Source organism: Apium graveolens, chromosome 3, assembly GCF_009905375.1.
Source record: "Apium graveolens cultivar Ventura chromosome 3, ASM990537v1, whole genome shotgun sequence".
In the NCBI taxonomy this organism is placed as follows: domain Eukaryota; kingdom Viridiplantae; phylum Streptophyta; class Magnoliopsida; order Apiales; family Apiaceae; genus Apium; species Apium graveolens.
This window is the reverse complement of record NC_133649.1, coordinates 10,000,215-10,018,239: the sequence shown is the minus strand read 5'-3', so window position 1 is coordinate 10,018,239 and position 18,025 is coordinate 10,000,215. Positions and strand designations below refer to the sequence as shown.

The window sequence follows — 18,025 nt, the reverse complement described above, 5'->3', positions numbered from 1 at the left end:
TCCTCCTCTTCGTTGCGATGTGCTAAAACGGTCTTCTTCCTTCTCTCCTTGCTCCTTGCTTCATACCACGCTTCTGTGAAACGTCTTTGAAAACTACTTATATAGAAGTCCACAAGAACCAGCCGTCTCAGAAGTCCAACAGAATAAGGATTATAAAAAATCAGTATTTAAAATTCTCGACCCTGAGCGGCCGCCCAACATTCCTGAGCGGGCGCCCAAGCTCCTGAGCGGCCGCCCAGCATTCCTGAGCTGGCGCCCAGCAAGCTACTGGAAAATTTCTCATTCTGCTCTCGATTTCTGCTGCGTTCTGCTCCTAACTTCCCACAACCAATGCCAAGCACTTCCCTAGGCTTATTTCTGATGAATTCTTCCTACATACGTAAGTTATACCCTGAAATGCAAAAACACTAGAAAAACGCATCAAATACACAAAATACCTGATTTCAAGACCTCAAATTCAAGCCATTATAAGACCTTTTAAGTGGTATAAAATGCCACTTATCACACCCCCAAACTTAAATCGATGTTTGTCCTCAAGCGTCACAGACTCAAAAACAAAACAAAAATATGCATGAATGCAATTTACATGAAATGCAGCGATCCCCCTCACAATGACTAAACCAACCAACTCATAACATTTTAACAAATACAATTAGGCGAATAAAGATCAATCAAATCATGCAAACTAACATACAACTAGAAACGTGGTGTATGTGGATGCTTACAGATATGCTTCGAAACTAGATCAATTATCATAACTCGATTATCCTCAAGGCAATCACATGATTATACGAAGAATAAATTCTAGGCACAAAATGACTTATAACACTTCAAGATCACTGGAGCTTATTACGGAATCATGCTTTTATTCAACACACAACAAATGCTTATTTGACCGTGCAATGAGTGAGGTCCACAAAAGACTTATGCAATGGCATCCATTTAGCGAGCGTTAGGTTATCGGATCCCAGACTATAAAAGTCTTAGGTCACTAGGCACAAATTCCCCTAAGAACTTAATAACTCGAATAGCAAAGAGCCCACTCGTGATTAATTATGCATTAACTCTTTATTTTTTTTCTTCTTTTCCTTTTTTTCTTCTTTTTTTCTTCTTTTTTTCTATTTTTTTCAAATTTCCGAGCAAGTGCATTTCGCTCCATCTTGCTCAACCCTAAACTACTCGCATAAAAATATAAGCCGGCTACTAGTCATTTGACGCCTAGCCACAATTAGCAATGAATTCCAATTTTTACTCCAATTTTTTTCTTTTAATGTCTTTTATCATTAAGGGCCTATCATAAATTCTAAGCATAATCAATAGATTAACCTCAAAAACCATCAAACTATGACAACCATCTAGTCCTTAAGCATACTCTAAGACTTAGTGAAATTATAAGTGTTTTTAGCATGCATGTCAACCTACAAGACTCAATTATCACTCTAACGCTATCACTACACTTGCATCAATATCACAAATCAATCGCTAAAGCAACGCAAAAGGGATCATGGTATATGCATGAGCTAAATGACATGATAAATAAAGCTATAAAATAAAAAACTACTATATGGCAAAAATATGCAACTAAATGAACTAAACTATCATGAATATGCAACTACACACACAAAAATATTTCTTAACTACCACCCCTAAACTTAAAATCTTCACTGTCCCCAGTGAAGGTAGTAGAAAGGAACACAGGGTATACCTACTCGGAGAATTCATCATCATCACCCTCAGAGGGTGGAGTGTCAGGAGGCGGATAAGCAGAGTCCTCACCAAAAACGGGCCACTGGATGTCAGCTCCAAGGCCTCTGAAAGCAGTCCCAAGTGCAAGGGTGAGCTCCTGAGCGAACCTACTCTGCGACTCATACATCGCATCCATCCTCCTCGACAGCCTCCTATACTGGACATCAGCCATCCCAGCACCTTCCTGGGCTCTAGAATAGCCTGCCTCATCACGACCCTGACTGGGCCTAGCCATGGTAGCACCAGCTGCTGGACGTCCTCCTGGAAGATGATACCCCAAACCATGCTCCTCGGGCTCTCCACCCGTCCACTCCCGCATCGCATTAAGAGTCGCTGAGTCAATAGGAGTGGTCGACATCTGCAGCTGCTCGTGAGAAGGCCAATGAACTCCCACTGCTCTGCACAATTGCTCTGCACAGCTTCGTGACAGTAGATGCATAAGGGATGTTCATGTGTTTCGCCCCCCTCAAAAACTTCAAAATCCCTTGGTAGATGAACTCACCAAGGTCCACATAATACTCCTCATTCAAGATCCCCCATAACAACCTTGCTCGCTCAACTGTAACCTCATGTGCATGTGAAGTAGGCAAAATATTAGCACAAATAAAAGCATTCCATGCACGGGCATACCTATTCATCGCAATCACCGGAAAAGAACAATACTCGTTAGATCCCGTCTTGAACTTCCACACCGTGCCCGGCTGACAGAGAGTAGCACAAATCAAATCCAAATCAAAGTCCTCGGAGGTCTTCTCATTCCAATTCTCCTCCGTGGAATTCCGTTATCGCTGCCCAATAACACGGCGAATCACCTCAGGCTGATAATTCACAGTAAGCCCACGGACAACAGTAAACCCATTCTTTTCAGCCTTGGCGTTCGCATAAAACTCGCGAACCACACTCATTGGAATCGCCTCCGGTGACTCACAAAAAGAAATCCACCCCTTCTCCGTAATCATCGGTAGCAACTCACCATCCCTCCCCGATGGTAAAAATCCCCTTTCCCTCAAAATTGGCTTAGTCAGAAGCCTAATATACTCCTCCTCAGCAGCCATATTCATCAAACAAGGTCTCGCAGCAGTTCCCCTTGAAGAATCAGCAGTTGGAACGGTGTTGCTGCTATCAATAGTTCGGGATCTCTTGGGTGCCATTGAAACTGAGAAAAAGTGTTTAAGAGTTGTGTTTTGAGTGTAGGAGAGAGTTTTGAAGTTGAAATTCTATGGGAGTGTATATGGAGGGGTTGTGTGTATATATAGGGTAGGAATTAGGGTTAAAATTAGAGTAGGAGTGGGGTTTGTGGGAGATAAAATGTGGGTTGTGTAAAAGAAATCGTGGGTTGCGGGTTTGTATTTTGTTTTTGGGTTTTTCTGATTTTTTTGGATTTTTTTATAAGGCAAAAAAAATTCTGACAATAGGGTCCTGAGCGGGCGCCCAGCAATCCTGAGCGGGCGCCCAAGGGGTTTCTGGAAAAAAGTTTTTGCTGCCCAATTTTTTTGGATTTTTTGGATATGGTACTAACTTCTAAAGGTTAAAGTCGTGGGTTGCCTCCCAAGAAGCGCTTCTTTTACGTCATTAGCTTGACGTAGAGTACTCCGATCAAGTTGACAATAAAACGGCACTAACCACTTCCCGGTTTGCCGTGTCCCCATAGTAATGCTTCAATCGCTGAACATTAACCTTGAATGCTTGGTCCGGATCGTTCTCAAAAATCTTCACCGCTCCAAGTGGAAACACAGTTTTGACGATAAAAGGTCCAGACCACCTTGATTTCAACTTTCCAGGAAAAAGTCAGAGACGAGAGTTGAATAAAAGAACTTGTTGCCCCGACACGAATAACTTAGGAGATAGCTTCCTGTCGTGCCACCTTTATACTTTTTCCTTGTACATTTTGTTGTTCTCGTACGCTTGAAGTCGAAATTCATCAAGTTCATTTAACTAAAGCATTCACTTCTTCCCAGCTGCATCTAGATCAAGGTTCAACTTCTTCAACGCCCAATAAGCCTTATGCTCAAGCTCCGCAGGTAAATGACATCCCTTACCATAAACAAGTTGAAACGGGGACATCCCAAGTGGAGTCTTGTATGTTGTTCTATAAGCCCAAACAGCTTCATCGAGCTTTAAAGACCAATCCTTCCTTGACGGACAAACAACTTTCTCTAGAATGCGCTTGATCTCTCTATTAGACACTTCAGCTTGACCATTCGTTTGCGGATGATAGGCAGTAGCAACACGATGATTTACATTGCAGCGCTACATCATAGAAGTGAACTTACGATTACAGAAATGCGACCCCTCATCACTTATGATTACACGTGGCGTTCCAAACCTTGTGAATATCTGCTTATGGAGAAAACTCAACACTACCTTTGCATCATTCATCGGTAGAGACTTGACTTCTACCCATTTCGAGACATAATCTACCGCCAGCAAGATGTACTGATTATTGTAGGATGAGACAAATGGTCCAATGAAATCGATTTCCCAAACATCAAAGACCTCGACTTCAAGTATCACATTTAAAGGCATCTCATCCTTTCTAGTAAGATTCCCCACTCTTTGGCAACAATCACACCTTAAAACGAACTGATGCGCATCCTTAAACAACGTAGGCCAGAAAAAACCTGCTTGCAAAATACGAGATGCCGTCTTTTCACCACCATAATATCCACCATAAACTGTGGAATGGCAGTCTCGTAATACCCCCTCCGTCTCACAGAATGGGATACATCTCCTGATGATCTGGTCAGCTCCCTGTCTAAACAAATATGGTTCATCCCAATTTCCCACATGTACCACTTCGCCTCATGCAGAAACTTCTTCTTTTGAGTTGCATTCATATTAGGAGGCATTATATTGCTGACAAGATAGTTCACAATATCTGCGAACCATGGCTCTTTCTTCTGAACTGCGAATAACTGCTCATCCGGAAAAGATTTGTTGATCAATGTCTTATCCTGTGAAGTCGAACCGGGATTCTCCAATCTAGAGAGATGGTCATCTACTTGATTCTCCGTACCTTTACGATCCTTGATCTCTAACTCAAATTCCTGTAGCAAGAGCACCCAACGGATAAGTCTAGGCTTTGAATCCTTCTTTAAGACCAAGTAGCGAATTGCAGCATGATCAGTGAATACTGTCACCTTTGTCCCAAGCAGATAAGATCGAAATTTTTCGAAATCAAAGACTATACCCAAGAGCTCCTTCACAGTAGTGGTGTAGTTCATTTGAGCTCCATTAAGAGTCTTACTAGCATAGTAGATCACATGAAAAAGATTATTCTTGCGCTGCCCAAGAACTGCTCCCACTGCATAATCACTCGCATCACACATCATCTCAAAAGGTTCTGTCCAATCAGGTGCCGTAATAACTGGTGCAGTTATCAAACTCTTCTTGAGAGTCTCGGATGCTGCCAAGCATTCATCATCAAATTTGAAAGGCTCATCTTTCTCGAGCAAGTTGCACAACGGCTTAGATATCTTCGAGAAGTCCTTGATGAAACGCCGATAAAAACCCGCATGACCAAGAAAACTACGGATTCCTTTCACAGAAATAGGTGGTGGAAGATTTTCAATGACTCCGACCTTGGCTTTGTCCACCTCAAGACCCTTGCTAGAGACTTTATGCCCAAGAATAATGCCTTCACGCACCATAAAGTGACATTTTCCCAATTGAGCACCAAATTAGTTTTCACACACCTTTTGAGCACCGAACAAAGATTATTCAAACATTCATCATACGAATGTCCAAAGACAGAGAAGTCATCCATGAACACTTCGACATTGTTTCCAATCATATCAAAGAATATACCAATCATATATCTCTGAAAAGTGGCAGGTGCACCACATAAACCAAACGAAACTCTGTGAAAAGCAAACGTGCCGAATGGACAAGTGAAGGTAGTCTTTTCTTGATCTTCTTGTGCAATGCAAATCTGATTATACCCCGAATAGCCATCCAGAAGAAAATAATACTCATGACCAGCCAACCTGTCAAGCATCTGAATAATAAATGAAAGAGGGAAGTGATCCTTCCTTGTGGCTTTGTTCAACTTTCTGTAATCCATGAATACCCTCCATCATGTGACTGTTCGAGTGGGGATGAGCTCGTTCTTCTCATTTGCTACTACAGTTATACCTCCTTTCTTAGGTATACATTACACGGGACTCACCCAAGAACTGTCAGATATAAAATATATGATTCTCGCATCTCACCACTTCTTTCATGATAGGATTAAGTCTTCTCTGTTGCTCAACAGTCGGCTTACTACCTTCCTCTAGCAGAATTTTATGCATACAGTACGAAGGGCTGATCCCTTTTATATCTGCTATAGTCCATCCGATGGCCGATTTGAATTCTCTCAAGATCCTCAAGAGCTTGTCCTCCTCACTACCTGAAAGGTCAGATGCAATAATAACAGGAAAAGTAGATGCATCACCTAAAAAAGCATACCTCAAGTGTTCAGGCAATGGTTTAAGCTCCAATGTAGGTGCTTCCTCAATAGATGGTTTGAGCCTTCCCTCAGCATTCTTGAGATCAGTAGTACCAAGAGATTCAAATGGCATGTCTAGCTTTCGCTTCTTAGGAGAAGTATTTAGATATTGTAGTTGCTCATTGCCTTCATCATCTTCACTGTCAAATTCCCCCACTAAGGCTCTCTCTAAGGCATCAAACATCAGCACATGATCAAGTTCTGAAGTTATCGCAGAATCAATCAAATCCACCTTCAAGCACTCCTCGTCTTCTGTAGGGAATTTCATCGCCTTGAATATATTGAATGTCACATCCTGATCCTGCACCCATATAGTAAGTTCACCTTTCTGCACATCTATCAAGGTACGGCCTGTAGCCAAGAAAGGTCCTCCCAAGATTATGGAAATCTTCTTATCTTCCTCGAAATCCAAAATGACAAAGTATGCAGGGAAGAAGAGCTTATCCACCTTTACTAACACGTCCTCCCCGATGCCTCGTGGGTATGTAATAGAACGATCAGCCAATTATAGAGACATGTAGGTGGCCTTTGGATCAGGCAAATTCAACTTTTTTGAAGATAGACAATGACATCAGATTGATGTTTGCTCCCAAATCGCACGGGCATTTGTCGAAAGACAACTTGCCAATGGTGCAAGGAATGGTGAAGCTACCTGGATCTTTAAGCTTTGGAGGTAATTTTTGTTGTAGCACAGCACTGCACTCGTCCGTTAGAGCAACGGTACCAAGGTCATCCAGTTTCACCTTCCTTGAAAGAATACTCTTCATGAATTTTGCATAACTAGGCATTTGCTCCAGAGCCTCAGCAAAAGGTATGTTGATGTGAAGTTCCTTGAACACCTCCAGAAACTTACCGAACTGCTTATCCAATTTTTGTTGTTGCAATCTCTTAGGGAAAGGTGGTGGAGGATAGAGCTGTTTCTCCCCTGTATTACCCTCAGACAGAGTGTGTTCAACAGTAGTCTTCTTTGGTTCCGCCGCTTTCTCCTTTTGCTTCTCTTCTTCATCAACAACTCCGGCTTCTCCATCTTTCGCTTTTTCAGCATCAACAACTTTTTCAGACCTTAAGGTGACAGCCTTTACTTGCTCCTTAGCTTCCATCCTGCCTGGCACTTCAGTATCGCTGGGAAGTGTGCCAGGTTGACGATTGAGCACAACATTGGCTATTTGACCGATTTGATTTTCCAAGGTCTTGATAGAAACAACCTGACTTTTGCACAACAGCTTGAGCTCCTCGAAATCAGCACTAGAAGGTAGAGCAGCACCTCCTTGTTGAGGATATGATTGCCTTTGAGCATAATGCTGTGGTTGCTGGAATCCAGGCGGATTAAACTGTTTAATTACAGGTTGCTGATATGGTTGCTGAATAGCATTCTGATCATTACTCCAGCTGAAATTGGGATGATTTATGTTGTTAGGATGATAAGTAGCTGGCACAGGCTGCTGCGGTCGCTGATAATTGTTCACATACTGAACAAATTCATTAACAAGAGAAAACTGATTCGTAGCATAAGAACCTGCACAAAGCTCACAGACCATAGCTATCTGATTGACTCCATAGTTGGATAAAGAATCGACCTTCAAAGACAGCGCTTGGAGCTGCGCTACAATAGTTGTAGTTGCATCAACTTCCAAAATACCTGCTACCTTCCCAGGCTTCATCCTTTGAGTTGGGTTTTGATGCTCATTTGCAGCCATAGTTTTAATAAGATTATAAGCCTCAGTATAGCTTTTGACCCACAAGGCGCCTCCAGCTGCTGCATCGAGCATGGGCCGAGATTGGGCCCCCAAACCATTATAGAAACCAGTGATCACCATCCAGTCAGGCATACCATGATGTGGACACTTTCTCAACATCTCCTTGTAGCACTCCCAAGCTTCGCACATAGATTCTATTGGTTGCTGCGCAAACTGAGTAAGAGCACTCCTCATAGCTGCAGTCTTTGCCATTGGATAGAATTTCACCAAAAACTTTTGCGCAAGATCTTGCCAAGTAGTGATGGACCCAGCTGGCTCAGAATGTAACCATTCCTTAGCTTTATCCTTTAGAGTGAATGGGAAAAGCCTCAGCTTGATCACCTCATCAGTCACACCATTATATTTGAAAGTACTACAGATCTCGACAAAATTCTTGATATGCATGTTGGGGTCTTCAGTCACAGCACCTCCGAAAGAAACAGAATTCTGCACCATCTGAATAGTGCCCGACTTGATTTCAAAAGTGTTAACCTAAATAGCCGGATGAAGGATGCTTGACTGAATGTCATCAATTTTAGGCCGAGAAAAGTCCATAAGAGCTGGATCTGCTGCTGGAACTATACGATCACCCATGATTGCTGGTTCTTTCTGCTCACTCTATTTATCCGAATCTTCAAAATCTATCTTCTCCGGAATATCAAGAACTGAGTCTGTCTCCTCGGCCGTATCTAAAGTTCTCTTGCGAGTGCGAGAACGTGTTTGCATAAACGCTCGCTAGATTACCTGAAACACAACCGGAAACAATAAGTAACACGTCTTAATCAATGAGTCCTAATGACCACTGATGGCAAGTACATAAATTAAACAAATACGCCGAGTCCCCGGCAGCGGCGCCAAAAACTTGTTAGCCACAAAACACGCGCTAATAATTCACGCAAGTATACGCGTTCGCAAGTAATATAGAATAATTTCTAGTTCGTTCCCACAGAGACTCAGACTAATTATGTTCAATTAACACTTACTCACCAATGTATGATTACTTCTCAATGTCAAGACAATAACACTTAAATTGATTAACTAATTATTAACTACAATTAACTACAAGAATTAAACACTTAATTGACACTTGAATTAACAATATTAAACACACATGAGATCATAACTTCATTACTACTTCCTTCAATAATCATTGTTATTACCCTTAGCATGTACCGATGATGATATTAATCGAACAACACGAAACTGATAAAAGCCAACTTTCGTTGTACAAATACCATTCTACCAAACATCCACAATTAAGATAGAAGTTGAATAGCCATCAATTATGTTGAGACCCTATATGTCTACAGAATTTGACAACATAACGATTTAAGCACAAGTTATTCTTTTATGATTACACAGGGCAAATAAAACGGTTAGAGTTATCCACTAATCATGTATACACATACATGAACCTATGCTAGCATAACAAGTTCTAAACCTCAAGATCCACCGTCGCTTCACAGGAGATTAACAGCGTATCTTATATGTTTGCGACGCACATAAGACGAATAAGCACAACCTATACTAGATATCATACAATCATCACACACTTAGGTATTAAACAACTAACTAAAGAAATCCATAGTAAATCCGTTACGACCCCATGATCACGATTAGCCCATGACAGAACTCATCGTCACCATGGGTTTATATGAAAATATGATGATAACACACAATATAAACTAATAAAAATACTTATTAAAACCAGAGTACGTCACAAGAGTAATAAGGTTCAAAGTAAAGAAAAATAGCATCAACTGATACAACGAATAAAAGAATTACAAGAAAACGTATGATTCCTCCTCTTCGTTGCGATGTGCTAAAACGGTCTTCTTCCTTCTCTCCTTGCTCCTTGCTTCATACCACGCTTCTGTGAAACGTCTTTGAAAACTACTTATATAGAAGCCCACAAGAACCAGCCGTCTCAGAAGTCCAACAGAATACGGATTATAAAAAATAAGTATTTAAAATTCTCGACCCTGAGCGGCCGCCCAGCATTCCTGAGCGGGTGCCCAAGCTCCTGAGCGGGCGCCCAGCATTCCTGAGCGGGCGCCCAGCAGGCTACTGGAAAATTTCTCATTCTGCTCCCGATTTCTGCTGCGTTCTGCTCCTAACTTACCACAACCAATGCCAAGAACTTCCCTAGGCTTATTTCTGATGAATTCTTCCTACATACGCAAGTTATACCCTGAAATGCAAAAATACTAGAAAAACGCATCAAATACACAAACTACCTGATTTCAAGACATCAATTCAAGCCATTTTAAGACATTCTAAGTGGTATAAAATGTCATTTATCACACCCCCAAACTTAAATCGATGATTGTCCTCAAGCGTCACAGACTCAAAAACAAAACAAAAACATGCATGAATACAATCTACATGAAATGCAGCGATCCCCCTCACAATGACTAAACCAACCAACTCATAACATCTCAACAAATGCAATTAGGCGAATAAAGATCAAACAAATCATGCAAACTAACATACAACTAGAAACGTGGTGTGTGCGGATGCTTACAGATATGCTTCAAAACTAGATCTATTATCATAACTCGATTATCCTCAAGGCAATCACATGATTATACGAAGAATAAATTCTAGGCACAAAATAACTTATAACACTTCAAGATCACTGGAGCTGATTATGGAATCATGCTTTTATTCAACACACAACAAATGCTTATTTGACTGTGCAATGAGTGAGGTCCACAAAAGACTTATGCAATGGGATCCATTTAGCAAGCGTTAGGTTAGCGGATCCCAGACTATAAAAGCCTTAGGTCACTAGGCACAAATTCCACTAAGAACTTAATAACTCGAATACCAAAGAGCCCACTCGTGATCAATTATGCATTAACTCTTTATTTTATTTTTCTTTTTTCCCTTTTTTTCTTCTTTTTTTTCTATTTTTTTCAAATTTCTGAGCAAGTGCGTTTCGCTCCATCTTGCTCAACCCTAGACTACTCGCATAAAAATATGAGCCGGCTACTAGCCATTTGACGCCTAACCATAATTAGTCAATTTACTGACTTCTCGAGTGACCTATCGATAAGCTTAAATATGACTTATCGATAAGTCCTTGTAGAGTTCTCTAGTAGTGTTATTTCACAGATTTCTCTACAAGTACAATTTTTAGACTTATCAATAACTCAGAACTGAAATAATTTAATTTAATAAATTATTTTGGTAAAATACTTTTGGAAAATTTATTCTAATTTTATTTTAAATATATTCAAATAAAAGTTGGAATTAATTCAGTCCATTTTTGGACAAACTGGGTATTTATTTGACATCTCGATACGTAAATTTTTGGTTCTCTATAAGAGTAATTTAAAATGACTTCTCGATATGTTTTTCATTTCTTAAAATGACTTCTCGATAGATAATTTCAAACGTCTATTTTTGAGTTCTCGGCAAGTCATTTGATTTTACTATAAATACCCAGACATCTCGATACATATACATACTTACAATTTTCGAGATCTCAAGTGACCTAGTCTTTCAAGCAAAAACCGATTTCTCTCAGTTTTACTCCTTTCTCAAAAAAAATTCTTACCCATTCATTCTCTTCAAATGGCACTCAATGTTGCAAGAGCCTCTATTCTAGAGAAAGGAACCAATTACCTTGCTTTTAATGATGCTAACCAAGCTCCTAACAGTTTCAAGGGGTTTGTGAAACTTTTGGCTGAATCTTATGTTGTAGGAGCTTTGACTGCAAATCCTGTTCAATATCTGGATGTTCTAGATGAATTCTGGACTACAGCAGTAGTGAGGACTGATATGAATGACAACTCTCTCTCTCTATGATAGTAACATAAACAATTGGAGGCCAACTAATAGAGTTCAATGAACAAGATGTGAATAGAGCTTTGGGGATGCCAACTGAGAATTTAGTGGAGGTGCCAACTTCTGATGAGCTGACTGAGTTTCTGAACTTCATCAATTATGGTGGAATAAATCAACTTATCAAGCTTGAACAGGACCAATATAAGGAAGGAGTGGTCCTTTGTCTTTGATTCGGTGGTGAGGGCCTTCACATACAGAAAGACAGGGTATGACAACATATCTAGTGCGGTGCAAAATCTGGTGTATTCAATTGCCCACAACAGACACTTGAATGTTGGTCTATTAATCCTGGAAGAATTGCAACCAGGCTAACAATGCCTCTGTCAGCTAGAGGTAAGGAAATTTTCTTTCCTAGATTTATTATGTCCACTTTAAATCATAAAGTAGCTGACATACATCTATTAAATGGTATAGATAGCACAAAAATAGGCAATTATAAGTAAGTGTCCAAAATAATATTTGGTTCACTTACTACAAAGAATAAGGTAAATGTAAGTCTAAGAATCACTCCATTCATGTTGGAGAGGTTTAGGACTTACCCTTACCTTATGCCTGACATGAGGTTAAATGTACAATCTAGCACAGCTATGATCCCTGAACCTGTGGAAGTACAAACACAGGAACACCCACAGGGATCTTCCCAAGCTGAAACCATTCTTTCAAAACCTGTAGAAGCTAGGAAAACAACAACCCCATCTTCTCAAAAAGATGAGGTGACTAAAAAGAAGATAAAGGGGGTAACCTTGGCAGTTATAACTGAGAGTTGTGAGGATCAAACAGAAGCTGAGTTACCTTTGGTCCAGAGATCTAAAAAAAGTAAGAAATCTGAGCTGACCACCCAGGCCACCTCTGTATCCTCCCAACAAGATGCAGCTGTAAAAATGGGGACTAAACAGACTCTATATGCATCATCTCAACATGTTGCATCTATTGAAAAGAACATTCACCCCAATACACCATGTAAAGAGTCTGCACAGCCTGCACTTGAAGCAATTCAAGTGTATGGTAGGAGAAATAAGGATGATACACACTGTGAGGGCACATCTTTTGAAGCTCCCTCATCTATTCAGAGGGAGCTGCCAACACTCCATCTGAGCAACAATCTCTAATATCTCAAATTTCTTTCCTACCTAAAGCACTTGAACCAAGTTCTCCAGTGCAAAATAAATCAAGTGAATTGGTTCAAGAAATCTTGTTCACCACCCAGATACTTCACTTAGATGGTGAGAGGCTACTAGCTGGGGTAGACCTTGATGACACCATCAAAACTATGGGGGATTCATCAGTTTTTACTGAAGACCCCATGGAGATACTAAATGCACCTTCATGTGCAAATCAGTCTTCACAGACTGTAAGGTTTGAGGGTAGTACTCCTGAGGGGGAGCTATCTAAATCCTCTCCAATTCAATTGGAGGTTCCTCGTGTAAGAACAACTCCCCTCAAAACCCTATCAGAAATTGCTTTGGTAGTTGATGCTAGGAGTACAATTGCCAACGATCTTTTCATAGGGGAGGTAAGTATAACACATTCAGGTGAAAGTGTGGTGCAAGACACACAAGGGTTTGAGACTGGTGCACATGGCAGTAACTCAGTCAAATCCCCTCCAATTCAATTGGAGGTTCCCACAACTAGTGTGGAACAATAACTAGCCATAACCACAGAGCAATCTGTGAGTAGAACTGTTACTTTAGTCACAGGTGGTTCTGAATCTCAACCATCAACTTCACAACCTCAACAACCACACATCATATCACAATGGCTGCAAGAATCTGGTTCTCAACCCACATTTATTGATGATCTTTTAGTAGAACAGATTTCTGGACTGACAAATATCTCACAACATCTATTGACTTCTGATATGAGCAATCAAGACTATCAAGCCATCATGCTCACTTATAATGAAGATGTTGAAAAACAGAAGGAAAATAATGTGAATGCTGAAGAACATGATGGAAATATGGATGCATGGCTATCTCATGATTTTGTGTTGAAGATGGATCAAGTCTTGGCAAGATTCAGGGAAGAGTATATTATTATTCTTGGGAGCAATGTCAAAGTCTTGACTCCACATGAGGTCTATAATGTAGTACATGAGATCTACAAAGCTCAGCTCAAAGCTTTTCATCTCTTTGGTAAAGCTCTTGAAGTAAAGATGATTGGTCATGAGGATAAAATCAAGAAGCTGGTGAAGGATAAAATGGATGAAATCATTCCATCTCAAGTACAGATCACCTCCAAGTTCAAGCATTTTGCTGATCAGATGTCAATGATAGATCTTACTACAATTAAGAAGGAAGTCAAAAATCTCAAACAATCCTTTATCTCTCTCCATAAAGTTGTTCAGCAGCAAATCACTGATTCCAATGACACTAAGGTCAAGCTAGATCAACTTTACCAGAGCAGATATGAGCCTTCAACATTATTTATGGAAGGCATCAAACAGGCTGTAGAAGAAACTTTTGGCACATCAACATCTACAAGTTCTTATCAGCCTGGCTCCACTTCCATAAATCTGCAAATCCAGACTCTACAAACTCAAGTCTCAGCACTGCAAGACTCCAATGCTTCTCTCACTGCACAAGTTCAAGCCTTGACTTCTCTAGTCAAGAGTCAATAAACTGACATCCAGACCCTGGTGGACTCTCACAAGCACCTTCAAATGCAGAATTATGTTGCTTTAGGGGCCATCATGGGGAAGCTCAATATTTCACTGCATGCTTTACCTGAACAAATTAGGCCAGAAATTCCAACTCCCTTGCTCATGCCTGTTCCCAAGACTAAGGGGGAGATTGAGGCTAGGATTGCACAATCTAGGGATGCCAAAACACAATCTAAAGATTTTGTTCAAGTAGGACAAAACTCAAGTGCTCAAGTCGATGTTGGGAAAGAAAGACTGCTAAGGGCTGCAGAAGGACCTAATCAAGATCAAGAATTCAATGACCTTCTTGCAGCACTGAGAGTATCTCTTCAACACAACTATATGGGTTGCAAGAAATCTTTAGGCAAGAACATAAATTTTGTAAGAGCAGTGGTGGTAAAGGTTGACAAATTTCTAGAGAAATAGATTGTCATGAATATCAACGATGGTGGTGTAGATAGGTGCATTCAGGTGACTGTCTCAAATCTCCAAACTCTAAGAGCATATGAACTTGATGTAATGATTGACAGAGTAAATCCAGTCATTCAAGAAGACACCCAGCTACTCCAAGAGCTCAAAAAGGCACAAATAGCAGCTTTCTCAGAAGCCTATCTACATCCACAAAAAGAGTAGTCTATGTTTGTCCAACAACAAATCAAGCAAGGCATCTCATTGTTCCTAAACATTGTGTTGGATCAAACATGAGGCTAATCATGATATTGCAATCTGACTTGAAACATGAAAAGAACAAGAAGCCTGAGGATGTTGAAATAATAAAAATCTTGGATAGGTATCTCTTGAATCCCAACACCATGTTTCCAAATACTCAGTACAATCTAAGGAAAGATGAGGATGATGATGAGCAGAAGGGTGACAAGCAAAATTTTTCTGGCTCAAATCAAAGTCAAGCTTCCAAAGCAACTGGTAGTAAGGATGAGCAGAAGAAAGGAGAAGACAAAAAGGATGAGAATAAAAATAAAAGAAGTGAGAGTAGGAGCAAAAAGACTCATGATGGCTCTGGACCATACCAAAACCTGAAAATCTAAACACAACCAGCTCAACCTTCAATATCAACTATCTCAAACATCAAACCACCTCAATCTTCAAAGCCTAAATTTCTATTCAAGCAAACAGCTAACTCCTTCCTAAAAATTCCAATCACCACAAGCTAGACAAGTCTCAAGAAAATCACAACCTTACCTTTAGCCAAATCTTCACTAAAAGTTAATTTCAAATATGTTGGGAGAAAGTCTAAGAAAGCAAAGCTTACAGAAAAAGGAGAAGTCACTGAAAGGGCCATCTGAAACTGTTTCAAGCAATCTCACTTTCTACCTTTGAATTGGTGCATCTCAGATGAAGATCATTTCCAACAACTTGCTGAGGAAATAGTCAAAGTCCGGGTTGTATCTCTTAGAGAAGTTACAATTTTCTATGAAGATGGGTCTTTCGCCTTCCTTGGCAGTGATTTAATGGATTCTCTTTCTCCCACAGAAATTAAGAGAATGATAAGTTTGCTAAAGGACAAGGATACTGCTACAAGGGCATGGAGATCAGTTCTAGCAGAATGGTTGATTACAAGGGAGGAATCAAGATAAAGAAATGAGGCTGAATTTGAAGAGAGAAGGAGGAAATATGATGAAGAAATAGAGATGTTCATAAAAAGATCAAAAGAGCTCAAAGCCAAAGGAATGAGCAGAATATCTAAAGATGGGAGATTTCTAAACATCAAAGCTGATGGATTCTCAAGATTTAGGATTGATTTACTAGACAGTGGTTATCCAAAGGTGAGAAGACAAAAACTTGTAGAAGCTCTTAGTGGGACACCTATAATAGAAGAACTTGAAATTTTTGATCATTTAAAGGATGTTCTTAGAGAAGAAGCAGACACAAAAACTGTCTTTACCTGATATTTGTAACCATTGAACTTTGTAAATCTTCTAATGTACAAAAGTTGTAATTATATCAAGCTTTGTGTATTAATTTCATTTTCCATCATTTTAAACTTGGGCTTAGTCTTGTTAACAAATATGAATCTGTGTTAAGCAATCTTCTCACAAATTGGAGGAGATTGTTGTGCAAGACATGCCTGTACTTTAACAAGACCAAGTCAATTTGACAACCCTAAGTAAGTTGTATTTTTATCTTAATTTATATTTTGTACTTGTAACATTTAAAGTCTGAAAAAATATCAAAGGAGCAGACTGGAGTATTTTTCCTCTAAACAGTGTCAAGCCAAAGAATTCTATCTGGAAGAAGATAAAAAAGATCATGCCTTAGAAGAATTATGAAAAAGTTTGGAGTTGAATAAATATATTTTAGAAAAAATATTCTAAGTCAAGATCTCTACAAGTCACAGATTTAGTATTATAGAGAAGTCATTCAAGAACTCCAGAATGACTTAAAGAAAACTCAGGAAAGCTACTAAAGAACTCAGAGATATCGACAAGTCAAACTGAAGACATGAAGATTGGAGATATCGACAGGTCATTTCTTCACTAGAGAACTCAGAGTTATCGGCAAGTCAATATTCATTAAAGAACTCTGAGTTATCGATAAGTCAGATTATACTAGAGAACTCAGAGATATCGATAAGTCAAAATTCACTAGAGAACTCTGAGATATCGACAAGTCAAATTTAACTAGAGAAGTCTGAGTTATCGACAAGTCAACAAGTCACTAGAGAACTCAGAGATATCGATAAGTCAAAGTGAAGATATGAAGACTAGAGATCTCGACAAGACAAATTCTCTTATAGAGAACTAAGAGACCTCTACAAGTCAAATAACTATAAAGCACTAGAGATCTCGATAAGCCGTTATACCTATCAAGATGTCAAGTTCTCTATAAACCAAACCGGAGATCTCGAGGTAAAATCTCAAAGTACAGAATTGCAGATCAGTTCAATATCCAAGTTTAACAATCAACAAACAATCCAATCAGCTGGATTGACAAGTCTACAAAAAGCAGCTTGAAGAGTGTGCAAGATCAATGGTGAAGATTAACTGACAAAGGAAGATCAAAGTTAACACAGTATGCAAAGATATGTTAAGCCAGAAATGGAAGATATACTTTCCTAAAATATAAATGATAAGTAACAGTTTACTAAAGTAAAAAGTATGTCTTATTATACACCGTGTAAACCAGAAGTTAACTGAGTTATAAAGTTAACACTGGTCATGTGTTTGAAGGTAACAATTTAGATAGAAAATCTTGTAACACTCCCAAGAAGAAGCTAAGCTCTTTATCAACAAAGAGCCTAGAAATTTTGTAGCAAAACAGTCTTAATTTTAATATAAAATTAAGTGAGTTTTGAAAGATCTGTGTTCTTTATTAATGCATGCTTAATTTTAGCAAGTAACACATTTCACTACAAGATTTAATTTACTTTATTCAACCATATAAAGTTCAAGAAAAGAATAAAAATAGTAAAACACATTCACCCCCGTGTGTTATTCATTTCCTAACAGAGTCTGTAAAAATATTGAAGAAGACGAGACTGGAGTATTTTTTGGTAAATAGCCAACAAGACAGGAATAAATCTATGAAAGAAGATCAAGTATGATC

At 39.4% G+C, this 18,025-nt stretch overlaps 1 protein-coding gene and 1 non-coding gene across 2 annotated transcripts in view; both read left to right on the top strand.

Annotated features, from left to right (window-relative positions):
• Positions 1–18,025, top strand: part of LOC141711642 (protein yippee-like At5g53940) — a 255,796-nt gene that overhangs the window by 140,355 nt on the left and 97,416 nt on the right. The window lies entirely within an intron of this gene.
• Positions 8,063–8,169, top strand: LOC141716061 (small nucleolar RNA R71). The gene has a single exon (XR_012572793.1). It is a non-coding gene; the product is annotated as a small nucleolar RNA R71 (small nucleolar RNA).